Source organism: Zootoca vivipara, chromosome Z1 (assembly GCF_965207765.1).
Source record: "Zootoca vivipara chromosome Z1, rZooViv2.hap1.1, whole genome shotgun sequence".
Classification (NCBI taxonomy): domain Eukaryota; kingdom Metazoa; phylum Chordata; class Lepidosauria; order Squamata; family Lacertidae; genus Zootoca; species Zootoca vivipara.
In genome coordinates this window covers 35,433,789-35,454,504 of record NC_142583.1, presented here as the reverse complement: position 1 = coordinate 35,454,504, position 20,716 = coordinate 35,433,789, and the positions used below count along the sequence as shown (strand labels likewise).

At 41.4% G+C, this 20,716-nt stretch overlaps 1 long non-coding RNA gene across 3 annotated transcripts; it reads left to right on the top strand.

The window, feature by feature from the left end:
• Positions 1-5,959: 5,959 nt before the first annotated feature.
• Positions 5,960-20,638, top strand: LOC148687333 (uncharacterized). Of its 3 annotated transcripts, XR_015947714.1 has the most exons (5): positions 6,013-6,076; positions 7,744-7,851; positions 10,288-10,392; positions 12,960-13,164; positions 20,432-20,638. It is a non-coding gene; the product is annotated as an uncharacterized LOC148687333 (long non-coding RNA). The 3 variants fall into 3 exon arrangements; XR_015947713.1 differs by lacking the exon at positions 7,744-7,851 and having other exon boundaries at positions 5,964-6,076; XR_015947712.1 differs by lacking the exons at positions 7,744-7,851; positions 10,288-10,392 and having other exon boundaries at positions 5,960-6,076.
• The last annotated feature ends 78 nt before the right edge of the window (positions 20,639-20,716 follow it).

The window sequence follows — 20,716 nt, the reverse complement described above, 5'->3', positions numbered from 1 at the left end:
AAAGAAATTGTGTAAGCGGGTGCTGTCACAGAATAGACCCTCTTCTGTCTTTTCACCTATTTTGGTGAATCCCCTAAACATAGAACTCCTTGTCTAGGGATGGCTAGGGCAGCTTAAAAGGGGATTAAAATAATAGTTTCACCCATCAAAATGGTGGTTTTTGTGGGGTGGCTAACTATCTGATCCCAGGTTGATGCCCTGTTTTGATAACTGATGGTTCCTAAGTTCCTTGTGTAGCCACAAATATAAGGAAGGAAGGAAGGAAGGAAGGAAGGAAGGAAGGAAGGAAGGAGGGAGGGAGGGAGGGAGGGAGGGAGGGAGGGAGGGAAGATATTCACTGTTAGAAGTCACTCGCATATGTGTCCCCATAGCAGGGTCCTGACCAGTGCCAACCAAACATGGTTCAGAGGCAAGTAACCAAAGGCTGGAGAGGCAAGCCATCAGGTGACTGAAAAAGGAGTGGCATGGCATCCTTCTGGCGGCATCCCCAAAAGCTGAACACCTTGGACATGCAATGCGCATCCAGTTATATAAAAAAAGGAAATATACAACTTCGCCCTGAATTTGACAGGCTTCTTTCGCAAAGGCTCTGGGCTTGGACTCAAGTGTCATTACAGGGCTTGCATTAGCTACAGCAGGCATCCCCAAACTTCGGCCCTCCAGATGTTTTGGACTACAATTCCCATCTTCCCCGACCACTGGTCCTGTTAGCTAGGGATCATGGGAGTTGTAGGCCAAAACATCTGGAGGGCCGCAGTTTGGGGATGCCTGAGCTACAGTATTGGATACCAGAGTCAGCTGCAAGAGAGTGCTACCTCCTGGTATGCAAGTTAGTACCCAGTACTAACACCACGAAGAGTTGGACACGACTAAATGACTAAACAACAACAACAACAAACATCACAGGGGTTTTCCTTACCACAGCAGTGACTCACTCATTGTGACTTGTAAACTCTGCACAACACTAATTGATAAAGTTATAGACCACTGATATAGCTTGATGCACCATAAATTATCACCAGCTAACAGCAGCAACACTTAGGAGATGAGCACCTGGCTCCTGGCTAGAATATCATTCAGCTGCATTGCAATTGAGTCCTTTCCTTGAAGCCACTCTGAGCAACCACAGCTTATTCAAGCAAAATGCATGACATCTGAAGTGTGTACAGCTGACTCTCCAACTTGCCTTTCTACAGCCTTCATTGGGAAGGAAGGGTTTTTTGTTTCCACACAGAAACAGAAGCAATGAAAATGCAAAGGCCAGCAGGGTATGTTACTAAACGGTCCTGGAGATATGTAGCAGAAACGCCTTGTGCTTTTGAAATAAATTGTGGCTTCCTTGCCAACAAATTGTAATCCATTTACTTTAGAACTCTGAAATGGCAGAAACCAGAACACTCGGTAACAAAACATGTTAGGTCATTTAGTGCTTTTAAATGGCAGTGGTTTAATGACCTTTTAAATGTTTAAAATTAAAGTGTGTTTATATATTCGCTAGACCTGCTTTCCCCAATACATTACATACGCCTTCCTCACTTTTACTGGACAAACATGTTTTTAACCATGACTTCAAGTATTTTAATTCTCTTAAGTTTACTCCCCTTGATATCATCCGTGATCGGTCATTCTGCTCCATTATTTAAATTTTTCCCAGAACTAGTAACAAAGTTACTGTCCATAAAATATGAAAACAGCCCCCATGTTCTTAGCTGGGCGTATTTATTTATCTTTGGCCAGCCTTCAACAGGGTTTCATCTAAGAGTCTCTTTCCAATGTTAAATCTTAGACATGGCTGATGTAAAGAAAGGAGAACCATAACCAGCTGAGGCAAGGGAAATTGCTTCTAGGGCTGGTGGTATGATTTCTAGGTTTGGCCTACCATCTATATTTTTTAATTCAGACCTCTGCTACACATGTAGTGGATGAGTTCTGGTAGAATCGATGGGGGCTTCACAATTGCAAATGTGAGGTAAATATAAAACTTGAAAATATGTTTTATATTTACCCCCCCCCATTTGCATCTATGAAGCCCTCAGAGTGGTTTATAATACACAGTATCATAAAATACAAACACCCCTATAAATGTAACAATAACATTTGCAACTATCCTTAAAATAACATCCTTAAAATATCATAACAGCAGAAAATGGCCATAACTCTACAGAACTCTGAAATACATATATGGGGCACACTTTGAATTATCCCCCAGAAGCTTGAATGGATAAAAGTGCATTCAGCTGGCAATGGAAGGTCACCAATGAGGGGGACATTCTAACTTGCAAAGGGAGGGAATTCTGTAGTTGGCATGGCACTGCAAAGATGGCCTAAACTACACTGCCCCTCAGTCACTGGTGGGGTTGAATAAGTGCCACAGGGTGCCTCTCCCTGCTGAAATTAGGCTTGAAAGGAGCATTCTGTTGTAGCCAATAGAAGTTCTTATGGCGAGTGTGTGGTTCTCAGCATACCCAGTTTTTCTGACTGGCAAATGTGCCTGTGAGCCACAAAAGGTTGTTTGAACAGTAGTAGACTGTTGACACGGGAGCACTTTCTAACTTAGTATTTGACCACATGCTGGGACTACATTACTGAGGTTTTGTATGGGATGGTTTTGTTAGAAAGTGGTTCCACGTCAACAGGTTAAGTCTGAGCCATAAAACATGCAATATCATCCCTGCATGAGAACAGAACCATTTCATTCTGCGCATCTGAATCACCCCTTAGAATACTGTACATTAGAAAACAGCAAGGTCAGGAATCTGGCATGAACTCCATATTGTATGTGTACCCTGATCCTAATCCTGTTCTTAGGAGATTCCAGTGAATTTTCAGGGACTTCCTTTCAGACAATACTTTTTATATTTTTATATAATCTGCTATTTCATGCATCTTCATAGCCTACTTCTCTCCCAAAGAAGGTGATGTGACCCAAAGCTTAAATTAAAATAATTGCAGGGAACAAAGTTTACTGACCTCTATTAAATTTCAAGAGGTTAAGTTAAGTTCAATTCAAATTCCGGGTGAAACTTTAACATGGTGCCAGATTGTTATCTGCAGTTTGCCCGTTCTTCCCCAGTGTGGATCATATGGACAGAGAATGTGATATGCTGTTGCCACCATGCAGGAACCTCAGACACAAAAAGCAGAATTCACATCATATTTCATTGCACATTTTTATGTGAAACTGAATCAGGCAACAGATATTAGAACTGATGGAATAACATTAACCCTGTCTAGACACAATAAAAGGTACACTATATAACAGTATACATTTGATGACAGGGAGGAACAATAGATGTAAATACTATCTGGCTAACGTCTCCAATACATCTGTAGCAGACTTTTGTGGACGACGTTGATTTACAGCTTGTGTACCACTGTTGAGGATGTTCTTGCCATTTTTGTTGACACATTTGAAAATAAGAACAAGATTACCTGCTAATGATCCTGGCTGGACCAGTTTTGCAGCGATGAGTAGGGTTAAGCATGCAGTTTACAGGACTGAACAACTTCGTGTTTGAGCTCCTTGACCCTCTGATCAGTTACCTGGGGCTAGGGGTTGCGCTACAGATGGATCTGGCTAAGAAAAGCACAAAAACAAGCCTGTATTTTGCAACAGGGATAGCATGAAATTATTTGGACACTGAGCAACGGAACAAGTGTGACTAGGCTAACTGCAAACTGTTTTGTGCTATGTGGCAGCGAGCAGTTACCAGAGTTCATCTGGCGAGGACATGTGGTTAATTCGAAAATGGAAAAAAGAGGTTCTTGCATGGCCATCCTGCTCTAACCAGGAAAGCCCAGGAAGCTCTAAGCTCACATGTGCTAATGTCTAGACACCAGGGCTGGACCAGGACATTTTTCTGCCTGAGGCAAAACAGAAAGTGCTGCTGCTCCCCCCCTGTGGACCCCCATCACCACCACCTCCTCTTCTGCAGGCCCTGCACTTTGTAAGTGATGGGGAGTAAAAGGAGAGCAGAGAGAAGCAGGCAGTGGTTGGAAGCAGGCAGTGGCCAACAAGCACAGGAGGCGGCATGTGGTGTGCTCCTCAGCGGCTGTATCTGCTGCCTGAGACGACTGCCTCACCACGCCTCATGAGTGGGGCAGCCCTGCTAGACACTTTGCAATCCAGTGTTGAGAAAACCCAGAACATTTCATTCACTGTGTAGTTTATTGAGAATGTACTTTGTTCAATGAGGTAATGGCTATGAAGCCTGTTTGTTTGTTTGTTTTTATTTTGTACTTTCCCCCTCTTTATTTTACATTTCTCCCTGGATTGTTATTTTAACCTCATAATGAAGTTCTCGAAAATTTAATCATTTAAAAAGAAAACCTAGAACATCTTTTTGTTGGACCCTGGCAGGTTTTTTGTTTTGTTTTGTTTTTAAGTTCCAAATCTGCTGGAAAAAGGTTCAGAAAAGGACAACCAAAATTAGGAAGGAGGTGAAACAACTTTCCTATGAGGAAAGGTTGTAGCATCTGGGAATGCCCAGTTTAGAGAAATCGGGTCCTCCCTCAAAGAGGGCACGTGTTGCGATGAGACCTGGAAACCGACACCCTGTGTTGTGGGTGGGTAAAATTGCTCAGCCACAACACCCAATTGGTAGGTCCCTCGATGTTGGGTTCAATCTGGCCAATGGGCCACAGTCCAAACGGATCGAGGGACCTATATATGCCCATGCACGTGACCCAGAGCTTCCTCTTTCAGTGCGTGCATTCAGAACACCCGCCCATCTCTTCCTGCTTTTAGGGCTTGTTGCGCATGACCTTGCTATGCCGTCGTGTGTTGTCTGTGGTTGGGACAGGGGCACAGCAGGAATTTTCCCCACTTGGCTGATTGGCTGGTGCCATTTGGATTTCGCCTGCCGCGTAGCAAATTGTTACAACTTGTAAGGTTGCGGATAGGCACTGGTTCAGGTGATAGGGATGGGAGAACGCTCTCACCATCCCTATGTGACGGGTATTCCGTTAAAGGAATCCAGGGACTCAAATGGGTTATGCCCGTGCCTGAGTCCAGGGGGACATCTGGGTGGTGGACATAGTCTGTTCCCGGCTTTTTGCCTATCCAGGTGTTCACCCTTGGCTGACCTATGTTGGTGCACTGGGTCAGCGCTACCTGCAAGGGTGCAGGGAGCTAGTCGAACCAAAGCCTATGCAACCACTCACTTTCTGTAATCAATAAAGTTGTGGCCTAAATTCTGCCAAAAACCAAACCAAAATTTGAGTCATATGTGAATAATTAGGAGGGAGGTTTCTAGGTCTGAACAAGCAAAAGGCAGGAGTGCTTAGAATCACCCTTCAGACTTTCGTAAATGTGGAAAGATTAGGGTGGAGGAGACACAGTGAGAAGGGCCAGTGCGCAAGGCCCCATGCTCCATACAGGTTTTACTCTCACAGATTCTTTTGAACGTCATGCAATAATCTAACACTGTAAGTCATTACATTCTGTTGCATGTCATCTATGGAGTAGTGTCTAATAGTAGAATACATTACAAGTAAATTAAAAATGCCATCAAATATTAAGCAGTGTAATCCAATGTAATACCCAGAGGTTTAATGCTTGCTGAACATGAAGCATGAATTTGAACATCAATAAAATACATAGTGCATGTTAAACAACATTCACTAAGGAGATTTGTGAGGAGAACTTGTGAGGAGAACTTCAACCCTAATTTAAAGAATGTTGTACTTTTGTGCACTAGGTAACTTTGTCCAAGAAGATGGCAGTAATTTCCCTTATTAACTCGTGCGACTGATTTTTAACAAATAGATCAAAAACATTCAGATCTGTTTATGTCCAGTGAAGTAGTTCACAAAGCAGCCATACATCTTCTCAAAGGTAGCTGTACTGCTGTTGCTGTTAAAATGTGGGTTAGAAATTGTGGCTAAGGTCCAATGAGCCTTTCAAGGCAAAATAATGAAAGACAGATTGGGAGGCAAAGAAAAACTATCTTTTCTGGCAGTCAAAACCCCCACGCCTGTGTAACTTTAGTTCACTAATTTTCTTCCTTTAAAGGTTTTTAGGCAAACTGTTGTCCACAAATGGGGTGAATGCAGACAACTCTTTACCAAATGCTGGGTAAGTAGCAATATATACAACACTTTTCATTTTGTGTACTTTTTGTTTCCTTTGTTCTCTCCCCCCATAGTAGTAGAAGTATTACTGCAAATTCCTGTCAGCACAGCTTTTCTGTATAATGGTGACCTACAAATTCAGTTAATGAAACACATGATATTCTTTCACTGAGATAATCTGCAAAGGCTCGCCTAACTTTTTTGAGGCAGGGCCTTCTCAGTGCCTACACTTTAGTAATTCTTCCTAGTTAGGCTGGCTTCACCCGCTCCCCATTTGATGGCTTTTAGCAGCTGTGCAAAGACTTTTCTCTTTTTTAAAACATCCCTGGTATATTATTCTCATTTTTAAAACATCCCTGGTATATTATTCTCATCTGTGTTCTTCTGCTGCTGTTGTATTTCTTAGAAATGTTATATTCTGACTATATTTATTAGCTTATTTTTATGCTGAGCCTTTTGAATGGCTAGGCGGATTACATATATATATTCATAAATAATGTTGGGCATGGCAACCTGGTTGTTGGGGTCCTTGACAATTTTCCTTTGAAGAAAAGTTTGCCACACAGAAATCTGGGGAACAGTAAAATTCTCCTCAGCAAATAGCAGGATAAGCCATGTGTTTGCTTACTATATTTTTAGGATGCCCGTTATTTCGGAAGAATTTCAAGGTTGTGTCCAACCGATAAAACCTATAATTAAGTTAAAATGAAATTAAAACTAGATGCATAAACACACAAAATAATCAGAGTAGCATTCTCCTACTCTCCTCAAATGCTTGTATGAAAAGGTGAGTCTTAAGCTGATGCTAGAGAAAGCAATACCTCCAAGAGAAGGGAACTCCACAAATGTTCGTGGGACCCTGCGATGGATCTCAGCTGCAGAATGAAAGGCCCAGGTCACTGGTCAGCATTCCTTTATTGCCCTCCGCCGATTAGATCTAACAGTAGCTTCCAAAGATTGATTGAATGAGGCAGAGATGATACCACCTCTCCTCAGCATCACTGTTCTAATCAAATTCTGAGCCTCCTGCACCTGTACTGAAGTTTTAAGAAATGTTGGGAGATGCAATCCCATATTTTTCACATGAAGACAGCAGTTCCTGGCGTGCTTTGGTCCATGGGGTCACGAAGAGTCAGACACGACTAAACGACAACAACAACTTTTTTCACATAATGAGTAGTTGGGTCTTTCAGCTGCCTCCCACAGTGACACCAGCTTCAGCAGTTGACCTCAAGATGAAAAACACATAATTCATGTGATGTACTGGCACATGATTGGGGGGGGGGCACCTTCGCAAGGCCAATGGCACTACTGCTTACCTGTGTGGGGCTGTGTGGGTGAATAGGCAGAATTGCCCTTGGATCCGCTGGTGAAGGGCGGGTAATAAATTTCTGATCAACAACAGCAACAGCAGCAATGATAATAATAATAATGCCCAAACACAATCCTAACTTTTTCCTGTATCAAAGGTCTTGTCACAAAAGAAGCCAATTGAATTTTGTACATATGCACATGAAGAGTACCAGATTTGCCATATTAACTGATGATGTGTTATTCTGTTAGCTCATCTTTGTGCTCAAAGCCAGGGAGGTGTCTGGTTTTTATCATACTCTTAACGGACTGAAAGAACAATATGCAGTGCAAGTACTACATGTATTATTTTCTTTTTAGAGTGATCAAAAGGAACTTTTTATGGGGCCAAACAAAACTGTCAACATGTCCGTTGCTCTACAAGCATTTCATATACCAATGAGCTAAATTCTTCCTTGCGTAATGCAGGTAAAATGCCATTTTATTGCAGCAACTTGTACCAGTAAATAATTGACCCAGGATGTTGTTTCTGCTACCATGCCATGTAATCTCTGTTACGTTGCATAATTGGGCTGCTTAAGATATGCCATAAATGTAAGTTACAGCACCATAATTTATGAAAAAAATGTGTGTCCATGGAATAAGTAAGGTGAATTATAACTATCCTTCCTGTAAGAGCTTTAAAACAGTGGAGTTATGTGAACTATGAATATGCCCCAATTATACTTGCATGTTGAATTAATAGGCACTAGGTGCTAAATAAACTAACTCAATAAAAACAGATTGTAGAGCAAATGAACTTTCACTGGAATGCCCACTTAACTACATTAAATTGCACAATTAAAGAATAAGAAATAGCAGCCAGTGTGTCATGCTTAGTATTGCTTGGGGAACATGCATTCACGTACACACACACACACACACTCCTTAGTCCATTTTAAGTAGAAAAAAATATTCACAAATTGAAGTTTACTTCCCCACTTGCTTTGGGAATGTTATTCAATAATATTATTGGCCTTTTTAAATTGAGATTATCAAAATCCTAAATACAGAAGAAGTTAGGCTTTGTGATCAGAATTGTTAGCTTAGCTGACTATAAGTGACTACTGTTGTGTTAAATTCACTAGGAAGAGATAGGAAGACATCCTTTTGTGAATTTCCAGTGGTCCCAGTATTCTTGAATCACTGGTCAAGAGTATAAACTACCATGGCGTACTTCTGTGACAGGACCAAGAGTGTGTTTTGATATGAAATAATGCAAGGGCAGCATGTGTAACAATCAATCTGTTCTTTGTAGTTCTGACAAATATTCGAAGAGGAGCCTTCACTTTTCCCGTCTTACACACTTCCCCCCTGCACCTAGAAAGGAGATGCCCAAGCTGTCCTTATACTTGGGAGTTTATTTCACCAAGATGAAATTGGATTGTTCCAATGAAGTGCAAAGAACTGAAAGCATAAGTGACTCAAAATTCTTGTTCGTTTGATATGATGAAGTTGTTGAAGAATCCTGAGCTCTTGCTCAAAACAATGCACTTCAGGACCATAAGAATAGCCATACTGGGTCATACCTAACCAAACACCTATCTCATCTACCGGTAGTATTGTCTTCTTACAGTGGCCAACCAAATGCCCATGAGAAACAACAAGCAGGACATCAACACCATTGTTGTTGTTTAGTCGTGTCCGACTCTTCGTGACCCCATGGACCATAGCACGCCAGGCACTCCTGTCTTTCACTGCCTCCCGCAGTTTGGTCAGATTCATGTTGGTAGCTTCGAGAACACTGTCCAACCATCTCGTCCTCTGTCATCCCCTTCTCCTTGTGCCCTCCATCTTTCTCAACATCAGGGTCTTTTCCAGGGAGTCTTCTCTTCTCATGAGGTGGCCAAAGTATTGGAGCCTCAGCTTCTGGATCTGTCCTTCCAGTGAGGGCTGACTTCCTTCAGAATGGATAGGTTTGATCTTCTTGCAGTCCATGGGACTCTGAAGCGTCTCCTCCAGCACCATAATTCAAATAAATGCAAGGGCAGCATGTAACAATCAATCTGTTCTTTGTAGTTCTGACAAATATTTGAAGAGGAGCCTTCAACACCATGCCAACATCCATTTGTGGTTCCCAGCAACTGGAATTCAGGGCCATATCGCCACTAATACTGGGGGAAATGTAAAGCTACAGCGACTCTAGTAGCCATTGATTGCCTTATCATCCATGAATTTATATAATTCCCTTTTTAATTGTCCAAGTTGGTGGTCATCACTTTATCCCGTGGTAACAAATTATTGCGGTTGAATTATGTGCTGTGTGAAAAACTTCCTTTCAGCTCTCCTGAATCTCCTAACATTCAGCTTCATTGAATAACTTCAAGTTTCTTGAACTATGAGAAAGGGCAAGGGTTTGTAAAATGGGTGTTCCCAAAAATAATCATTTACCTTGCTCAGACTTTGTCAAGAAGTCACAGTGGATGTAGTCTGATCTGTGTTAGCTTCTGTAGCACATCAGGTGCAATTTGTTTACCAAGACTGTATTTCACATACTCTCTTATATGCAAACACTGAATGGGACAGCAAACCTGAACGCCATTTCCCACACATTGAGAGATTATCATAAAATCTCAGAAAGACTAGTCAAATTTTGAAATTACATGTATTGCTGCCAAAATATTTGGGATGTCAAAATACTCCTGAATCAGAAAATAAACAGTTGGACTATAAAAGAAAATCTTATCTACTCATTAGTAAGTTTATAAAGCTAAGATGAAACCAACCTCATGCTTAAGCTTCATCTACATTAGCAGGCTGAGCAACTTTGCTCCCTTTGAAACTGGTTTCAAATTACTTGCAGATGGCTGGAGATAGATGAAAGACTCTATAAAGGTGTTCCTTATTCTATTCTTTGGTCCCCAGACTATTGGACTATGTGCTGACACTTGGATGCTTGTTTTACAATATCATTTGACATGTGGGATTTATGTGTCAAAATTTCAGTTAAAGCCAAGAAAATGTCAACTGGTAAGTATAGTGAAACAGCAAAAAGGCTGTGTGTGTTGTTGTTTTTTCAAATAAGGAAAAAAGGCAGAAGACAGAAGTTGGCGAGTGCCAAGTCTCCTTAACCCAGTACCAAACGCACGCAAATTTGAGTTGACTGCCAGCAAACTCGGATTCCTTTGGTGTGCTCTGCTGAGATTCCATTACTAACTTTATCATTAAGAAAATATTGTAATAAAAATGGTACCTTTTCTCTTGAATCCATTAATAAGATAAACTTGTTGGTCCAACTCCAAAACCACTGGAGCCACATTTAATTTGCTGCTTTTTATGGATCAAGATTTTGGTATGCTGAGATGTTCACTAACATAATGGGAAATTGCAGCAGCTTATTTGAAGAGGTTTTGGGATCTGTAAAGCCAGCCTTTACAGCCCCACCATTTTTCATATATTCACAATTAAATGCAATCAAATTATTCTGTAATGGTACACATGGTGGTAGACCATCCTCAGATGAAAATAATGAAAAGAGAAATCAGCTTACCTTTCAGCTTCTTGTATAGGAGGGGGCAGAGCTCAATTCTGTATTAAGCCCAGGACACACAACCCTCCCCCAGCCAATGCTGATGTGCTAAGGAATGAGCCCCTGCCAGCTTTTGTGTTTGTTTTTGCTGATGTTGGGGCATGGCTCCCACCTGAGTGAGAGAAGGTGGAGTTCTGCCAGAGTCTATGTGTGCATTGCTTCATAAAATATTAGATGACTTATTTCTTTATTCAGAGACAAAGAAAAGCAGTGAGCTAAGCAAACATGTGTCTTGTATACTGCAACCCTCACAGAGTTGTTCGGAAAGGCAGTACATTTGTCAGAGTTGTCCACTGGCTTTTCAGGAGCTTCTCATCAAGACAAAGAACCTTTCAGGAAGCTCTGCAGCTGTGGGATGATAAGATGGAGTTGAGAGGCTATGAGGACCACACTGATGGACCTGGCTCCCTATAGTTCCAGATCCACCTTCCAATAGTGGCCAGAGAGATGCTTCTAGGAAGACTACAGCCCCTTCCCTACTGTTTTCTCCCCAGCAACTGTTGCTCAGAGGTTCATTGCCTTTGAAACTGGAAGTTCTGTACAGCCATCACAGTTACAATCTGTTACAATCACAGACACAATCTGTCTTCTCATGAATTTGTCTCATCTCCTCTTAAAGCCATTTATAAGCTGGTAAAAAGGTAAAGGGACCCCTGACCATTAGGTCCAGTCATGACCGACTCTGGGGTTGCGGCGCTCATCTCGCGTTATTTGCTGAGGGAGCCGGTGTACAGCTTCCAGGTCATGTGGCCAGCATGACAAAGCCGCTTCTGACAAACCAGAGCAGCACACGGAAACGGCGTTTACCTTCCTGCTGTACTTGCACTTTGACGTGCTTTCGAATTGCTATATTGGCACGAGCTGGGACCGAGCAACGGGAGCTCACCACAGCACCACCCGCGTCCCTTATAAGCTGGTAGCCATCACCATATCTTATGGCAGTGAATTCCATAAGTAGACTATGCATCTCATGAAGAAGCATTTTCTTTTGTTTTTCCTGAATGTGCTTGCAAGGGTTTGAGTGGGGATAGTGGCACTGCTGTACTTGGTCTCTATGTTGTTCCACCAGTACATGATCCCAGCAGCTTAAAAATGGGTGTGGTCAAAACACAAAGGATGAACTGCATGTCCAAGCTACAGTGGCTGCCCTATAAATGGCATGGAGGAGACAAGCAGGGGTGTTGAAAAGAGAACACTGGAAGCCTGTGTTGCAAGGAATGATGTGCACTAAGACAAGTTTTGTTTTTGGGGGACTGGGGGAAGAGTAGGGAACTAGAAGGCAGATTTATTTAGCTGGAAAGGGGCATCATGAAAGCTTTGGCCACTGTGATTTGTTTGCCTTTCCTAAAACAAGGTTACTGGGTGGCCTCAGTTGATGGGCAGGGAATGGTGTTGTATCCTGGTGTGTCATCATTAAGTCAGATTACTGACAGATGTGTGGCTCCATCCACCTGTTAAAGTTGGCCCATGGGAGTGGGGGTGGGGGTGATCTGCACTGTATTTCTCTTTAAATAATAGCAATAATCCCTAAATTTTCTCTTATATAAATTGGCATATGCAAACATTATGCATATTTATGTCCTTTTGCATCATAGTATTTCTTCTTTTCTGGCAATGCCAGTTTAACCTATCAAAGGTTGTGGATGCCGCATAGAAATGTCCCTTGCCAACTTTAAGATACTCATGTCTAAGGTATTTCATAACATAACTCTGCTTTATTCCTATGGAGCTAGTACAGCAACCTCTGAGATCTCAGATGGAACAAGTGAGGGTCTTTTAAGGCCTTCAGGGTCTTTTAAGGCCAATGGGGAAAATAGGGACATTAAATTTAGATGCTGTATCTAGTTCAAACTAAACTTTTGTCCAAAATGTTCTTCCTATACCTAAGTCATAATTCGAGGATCCATTCTGGATCTTATATGCAAGAATGTGGTTAAGTCATGCAATTTGGCTGCCATTTCTAATTCTTCTACGATTACTTGATGAATGCCATCTTCTTCTGTTTTAGGAGCTGTTTATAACTACAACAGGCCAACATGAGCTCCTTCTCTTCACCATAGGACTCTTCTCTTCACAAGTCCATGCCAGCTTATGTAAATATTTTTGTGCCTTTCCATGCTCCAAATGAAACCCACTCAGGGGTTCTTCTGGTTTTGTCTGTTAGTTTTGTTGCAACAAAGAAGTCACTTCAGCTTTTGGACTATACCTCAGAGGTTAGTAAATCTGTCACTGAAAAGGGCCTCCTAAATAAGATACTACTTGAAGATACTATACAAGCATAGCTGCCAAGTCCCAGTTAGAAAAATACAGGATCAGCAGTATCTACATGTAGTATTTACATGCGTAGAAACAACTTCCGGTGCCGGCGCTACCCGATTTCTGGTGCCCAGACATGGGCAGAGCGGCACCGGAAGTCGCTTCTACGCATGTCCAGACATGTGTAGAAGCAACGTCCGGTGCCGGCACTGCCCGATTTCTGGTGCCCAGACATGGGCAGAGCGGCACCAGAAGAAATCCAGGGGAATTACGGGATTATTTCACCATTTGGGATGACAGCGGGAAATGGCTTTAAAAACGAGGGTTTCCTGGGGAAAACAGGAGACTTGGCAGCTATGTATACAAGAGAACTACTGTATGTCTTCTCTGCACTTGGATTTAAGTCACTTTGGCTGCAAGTCTAATCCTGTCTACCTAGAAGTATACATTTCATTGAATTCAATTGGGCTTTAGGAGGAGTTAGGATTGCAGCCTCCATCTATCTTGAAAGATACTCTTTGGTTGCATGTTTGACTTTGAGATTGAATATGAACGGTTCCATAATTCAGTTCTTCCACAGAAATTTTGAATATCTATACCAGCTATGGAAGTATTTTTTATTTGTTTTGTATCTTTAGATATATGTGAAGAAGTTTCTTTTGCCTGTGGTCAACCACTGAGAGAAGGGGAAGTGAATCAGGAAGTGGAAGTGATTCCAGGTCAAAGCCACAAAAGATGTCAACTACCGTGGCACTGTGACCTGTGTTGATGTTGGTTGTTAGGATGTCTTTAGAACAGGGCATTGTGAAGTGAATACTTTCTTATCAGCTGCTGGGCATTTCATGTGAAAGTCATTAGAATACATGGTTAGGTTTCTCCCAAGTGAGAAAGCTACCATTACAAAGAAGGATGGAGAGAATAAGAGAAAATGTTTGAAGATTTTTCTCTGAGCACAACTTTTAGGCCAAAACTATTTTTTTAGGGGAGGTTGAAGTATGCATAACATTTGATGCAACAACAAGAGAAATACTGGAGTCTGTATGTCAGTGTTTGCTGCAAACAAGAAGCCTCTGCCAGAAAGGAATATCTGACTATGTGTTTCTTGACAAAGATTCAATGGGCCTGCTAAATGTGAAATCATATAAACAATGTGAGCAAAGAAAGTGCTATTGATGCCGACTATTTTGCAAAGGGGACAATAAGCATGAAAATCAAGATAATACAATGTATCAGTTTCACGGACACCATATATTAGAAACAGAGAATTGACATGGTGTTTTAATTTGGTGGATAAAATACTTTTGCTAGCCTCAAAGAAACCCAAGTTTATTTTCAATAACACTCAGAACCTATTCATGTTTGCCTTCTGAGACGCGTTCCCAAGAAAAAGCAGCAGACCATCTTGCTGCTAAATGGGCTTCCTATGGCATAAGAAGCAATTTTGTTAATATTGGAGATGGTTACAGAAGGTATGCAAAACGCTTTTCTGCACCAAGATCAAATTCACATTTTTCTATCAATTGCTTGCCCTTGGCAAGTAATCTTGGGAAGCTGCTGATGAAAGAGAAACAGGATACAGAGTCTCCTCTTACTGTCCTTGCCTCTTAGTTCTATTCGTCAAATTTACTGCAAAGAGCCTATCAGTATAGCTTGGAAACGAAAATGTCTCTGTGGCTACCCTCATCTCTCTACATAGGCCCCAGCCTTGAAGATATCAGTAGGATTTGAACTAAACTGAATCCTGTCATCAAACTCCGTGTAGTTACAGATTCTTGGCAGCTTTTCTTCTTCAGGATGTTTTAACCATCTGTACAAACAACCCAAAACCTGACTGTAAAAGGTCTTGGAGTATTGTTAAAGTAGAAAAGAAAGAAAAGAACTCATGGTGTGAAAGTCTGAAAACATGAATTTTATATTAGCCCAATATTTAGAGCCACACAAATCCCTAAGATAGTAATAATAGCTTCTCCGTTCCTGTCTATAGAAGGGGCCTCCCAATATGGTTATTTCCTAGACGTTGTGAAACTTCGCTGGGTACACACAGCTTCCCGTGGCAACAAATGTTCCACTGGCATGCATATTTCTATGGTGCTACCAAATATTTATAGGGCATGTATGCAAATGCTCTGTGGAGACATGGCTTGGCAGCAGTAAATGTGAAAATGGTCTAGATATCTTAGCTGATTACAAACCAGAAGAGATTAGGAGCCAGCATTCCAATGCAGCTGCTGGAAAGGCTAATGCAATATTTGGCTGCATGAGCAAAAGCATAGTGTCCTGACCATGAAAAATAATACTTCCACTCTATTCTTCACTGGACAGGTCACATATGGAGTACTGTGTCCAGTTCCAGGCACATTGTTTTAAGCAGGACACTGACAAACTAGAACATCCAAAGGAGAAGAACCAGGGTGGTGCAGTTTGACAGAAGATGATAAAGGGCAGATTCGATAGCTCATCAGATATTGTAAGGGCTACCATGGCAAGCGGTACACTCTCCCTTGCATTTAAGCAAATGCTGGACAGCAATATATGTTTTTGTGCATTGTTTAGAGACTAAGTCAGTACCCTGTTTTTCCTAAAATAAGACGTAGCCATAAAATAAGCCATAGCAGGATTTTTAAGCATTCAAGGAATATAAGCCATACTCCGAAAATAAGCCATAGTGATAGGCAGCTTAACCTTGTAGGTTAAACTGTACCATACTTAATAAAAAAAATAAGACATCCCCAGAAAATAAGGCATAGTGTGTTTTTTTGAGGAAAAATAAATATAAGACGGTGTCTTATTTTCGGAGAAACACGGTAGTATATAAATTGTCAAAATACATCCTGTATTGCAGATTCTGTCCAAGGTTGGACTACATGACTGCCTAGGTCCTTTCCAAATTCCAAATATCTTCCATGTCCATTTCCAGACACTATCTTAAGCAGAGATCTAGTTACAGGTAGGTAGCTGTGTTGCTCTGACGTAGTCGAAAGCAAATTAAAAAAATTCCTTCCAGCAGCACCTTAGAGACCAACAAAGTTTGTCATTGGTATGATCTTTCGTGTGCATGGGTATCTGAAGAAGTGTGCATGCACATGAAAGCTCATACCAATGACAAACTTTGTTGGTCTCTAAGGTGCTGCTGGAAGGAGTTTTTTAATTTTGTTAAGCAGAGATCACTGGCCTTTAGTCAGCTCAGTGAAACAGAGATAAGTAGATTACACTTTTTCCAGTTATAGCAAATAGATGAGGAACTTGCTTCTGTGGAACCTCTCTCTTTAGTTTGTATAGCCCTTTGGGACATCTGACCACCTTAGCAAAGTTTTGGAGCTGAATTATTTCTGGGCACTGGTGACTGGTTTTGCTATGCCAAAAAAAGCCTTTCTCAACCTTGGGTCCTCAGATGTTCTTGAACTACAGCTCCCATAATCCCTGACCACTAGCCATGCTGACAACTCCTTCTTTGTAGGCAGCATAATTCAACACTTTTGCAGTCATTAAACCCTATGCTCAAGGTCTGTGCTTAACACTTATTTCCAGCTATCTTTAATGTACAGAATAGTCTTCCTGATTTTTCTGGCAGTTGACACTACTACCATTTTTTTACCATTCGGAAGAAAAGTGTCCCAGGGGTTGATTACTCCAATGTGGTCACATATGGAAATCTGCTTTGCAAAATGAATTATCCCTGGGAGTATATTTCTCAAAATGAAAGTTTTGGAATAAAACAATCACCATACTTACATGTCCTGAAGCTATGCTGATGGACCTAGACAGTTTTGTGGACAGAGCCCAGAATTGGCAAGCCATGAAGCCCAGGAGTATAGTTTGCTTGTCCATAATGGGTTTTCCCTACCAGAAACCACCAGGTCAACACAATGACTATTCTCCACTGAAGCTATTTTAGCTATCATTCCCCATCTAAGTCAGTTTGAATTACATTTTTAAATAAAAAATATTATTTTCTTAAACAAATTAATAATCTTTACTTCCGCCAGGAAAACATTTGCTGCCATATCATCATAGAACAGTTTTGTAGTTTTATGGACAGTGACATTTTTTTGAACTCTTTATAAACCTCTGCTGTTCAGCAAAGAGTCCTGCATCCCACTCTCACCAAATGTATGCCTGTATCACCTGAGCAGTACTTCTCTCTTCTACCTATCTCTCTCCTCTCAAATGCATGCTGACCAAGATCCAGCAGACTATCCACTGCCATCCTATGGGGAAGAGACAGATCCCAGTAAGTTTTTTTAGGAGACATAAAAATTACTGGTGTCATATCACAGTCTCATCCTGGGAAATGATGCTAACATATTTTAGCATTCTCCACTCAGCGAAGTCTTTTTAATAACTTTGGTGTTGGTGAACATATATAGATATCTAGATCCAACTCAATTACAGTTTAAATTTGGTTGGGTAAAGACGAATTGCAAAGCGGGGGAAGATGACCCCCCAAAAGTCACAAAGTTTTCAATTTGAATAATTCCAGTGTGACTGTGGTTGTCCTCTATGACCAATCAAAGCATGCCTGACCCACATTTCAGCATTTGTACCATATATGCAAAAATAATAATCAAACTTAAACGATATTTAATCATCATATATGATGATGATGATGATGAGATTCCTGATGTAACTGATAACAAAAACTGATTTCTATAGTATGGGATGGACTCTTCAGACTCACATTGAATATGAACTTAATAAACAATGAATGAAATCTTTGTAAATTGTTTGAACTTTGTAAATAGTTATTTGACACCGGTAAGTACTCTTGCCTGATTTACTGCTTATCAATTGGTAATATAATTTTATTGAGCTTTACTACCATTGTGTCCCTGTTTGTGATCAGTTCACACAATGAAAAGTGAGTAACATATTTATTAAAAGAAATATACTATTCCCCAAACAATGCTCAAAGGGGTGTACTCCTTTTAAGTGCATTTAGGGTTGCAGTTTTAAATACTAGCACAGAACTTTCAAACTCATATTCACAGTCTTAAGATTTTTCAAAGCATGCAATGCAAATTTTAGAAATGGCAAAGCAGGCGATTTATGCTATTTATTTACTTTATCATATATCTCCCATGTGTGACCACACTCCAGCAATCAGTTATTAACTCAGTCAAGAAGATGCTGAACACTGGAATTCAAGCAAGAAATATATACCTGATTCAGGAATGGTGGGCCTTTCAGAAAAGAATAGCAATCATAGTTCAGCTTTGAATGTATGGGACTCATTTAAAGACTATAATAAGAAGCAAATTACCTCTGTGGCATCAGCTAAAAAGGACAGCTGAATGACAGATTAGAAGAGATAGAAAAGGAAATGAAGGAGTTGGAAGCTAAATAAGCAAGGTCTGAAGACCAAAAAGAAGAGGATCAAGTTACTGGAATTAAGAAAAGAATGCAATTTTCCAATTATATATGAAGCAAGACTTTTCTGCATAGTCATAGGGGGATAACAAATCCAGCAAAATAAAAGCCCACTCCAAACTGAATTACAATGAAGTTGTCTCTATGGCACTTACTTTGATTCCTATAGAATATGCTTTATTGTTAGAAGTCTCATCCAAAGGCCAATAAATCCATGGAAAGACCCCTGCGCCAACTGCAATCTGTTCTCATTGCACTGAGGGAAAACCTTTTGATGTTGTGTTTGAAACCTATTTTGAAGCAAGGTGGCATGATAAAAGTGCACATGGCTACCATATGCAATTTTATTTTGGGGGCAAAGGTGGGTTGTTATTATTAGTGGAGAACCTATTCTAGATGACTCCCAGTTGGGCACTTTCTGTATCTGTATACATACAGAGGTCACATCCATGCTATAAATTAAAAGGACTCTTATACTACTTTAACAATCCTGGCTTCCTCCAAAGAATCTTGGAGGGACCTGCAGTTCTGTCAAAGGTGCTTGAAAGAGTAGCTCTGCAAGGGGTCCTCTAACAACTCTCAACACTTTTAACCACCTTTCCCATGTTTCTTTGGGGGAGCCATGACTGTTAACAGGAGTGTTCAAAATATATGGCATGGGTGCGACCTGGAGAGTAGGGATGTGGAACCTGCAGCCCTCCAAATGTTTCTGGATTCCCATCAGCCTGAGCCAGCCTGGCCATTAGTCAAGGACGATGGGAGCTGTAGTTCAACACCTGGAGGGTCAGAGGTTCCCCATCCCTACAATAGTAAACAGGGACATAAATTAAATATTAAAGGACTCTGGTGTATAAAAAGTTAGATCAAAACTACAGTTCTTTCCCTCTGATTGTCTGCTTGCATTTGAAAAATGAACCAAGTCCGCTCACCTCTCTTGGTGTGGTGGCATTGCTGGACGGAAGAGGCTTCACTGGGGCCCTTCCCGATAGGCAGAGGGGGCATATGCCCCTGCTGCCTATCAGGAGCTGGATCTTAGCCTGCACCCTGCATTGGCAAATGGGGATGCAGGCTGGGACGTGGGTGGATCCAGGGGCGGAGCCAATGGAGCCGAAGGTGGGCTTCCCTCTGATCCGCCCCCTGCCCATTTAAGCAGCCCACACCTGGGGCACGGCCTGTGTGTTCCTGCACTGGGCCCCACCCCACCCCACCCACAGTTTATGCTGATAGGAATGACTTTGCTGTGGCCAAGGTGGTCATCGTTCTTATGGGGCCGGGTAGGAATTTGCCCAGCGGGCTAATTGGCACTGACCCGGTGGTTTTGCCTACCTCATAGCAATTTGCCACAACTGGTTGAGCATAGAGGCAATCCCCTCCAAACGCTGGGGTACCCTGTTAAAGGGATCCTGAGGTAGTGACCATGTTTGCATGCTCAGGGGGGCCTGCAGGGGTCACCCTATTTGATGTAAGTCTTAGGAACCCCTGCCTTAATTTGACCACACGCTACTTCCGGCAGGTGGGCCGGAGGTATTTAGATTGCCCCATGCCCAAGCCAAAACTAACTATTCAATAAAGTTGTGGACTTTTTTTTTTTACCCAAAACCCAGTCTCTTATTTATATGGGTTGGGGAATGGGAAGTCCAATGCCTTGTCCTGCAAGAGATTCTTGCTAAATCATAAGGAAATTCACTCCAATCTTGGCATGCAAATGTGCACACACACTCACATTTTTCTGTGTTAGATTCCAGGTTCTTGATGTCTCTTCTTCTGAAACACATTCCCTGCTGTTTTATATCTACTACACTGAAGGGAACCATTTCAGTGCTGCCAATTACATCACTGGTACTCTGTTTCTTCCAGGTGCTGCGTATGGGCTGAATCCAAGTCGTCCTGCAATCTGTTTGTGCTGGCAGGGTTGGTTCAAGCCACAACACTAGTCTGTTCTTTGATTTGAATCAATCTTCAAGTTTCTTTGAGAGACGATTCTGGAGAAATGTGGCCATTTAGCCTTTAAAGATGCAGTAAGTTTAAGAAAGTTTATGTAAAACATATTCTTCTATATTACTTTTTTAAAAAAAATCAGTGAAGACATTTCCACAAAACAAAAGACAGATTCTTTACTCTGAACAGGCAAGAGATAATTAC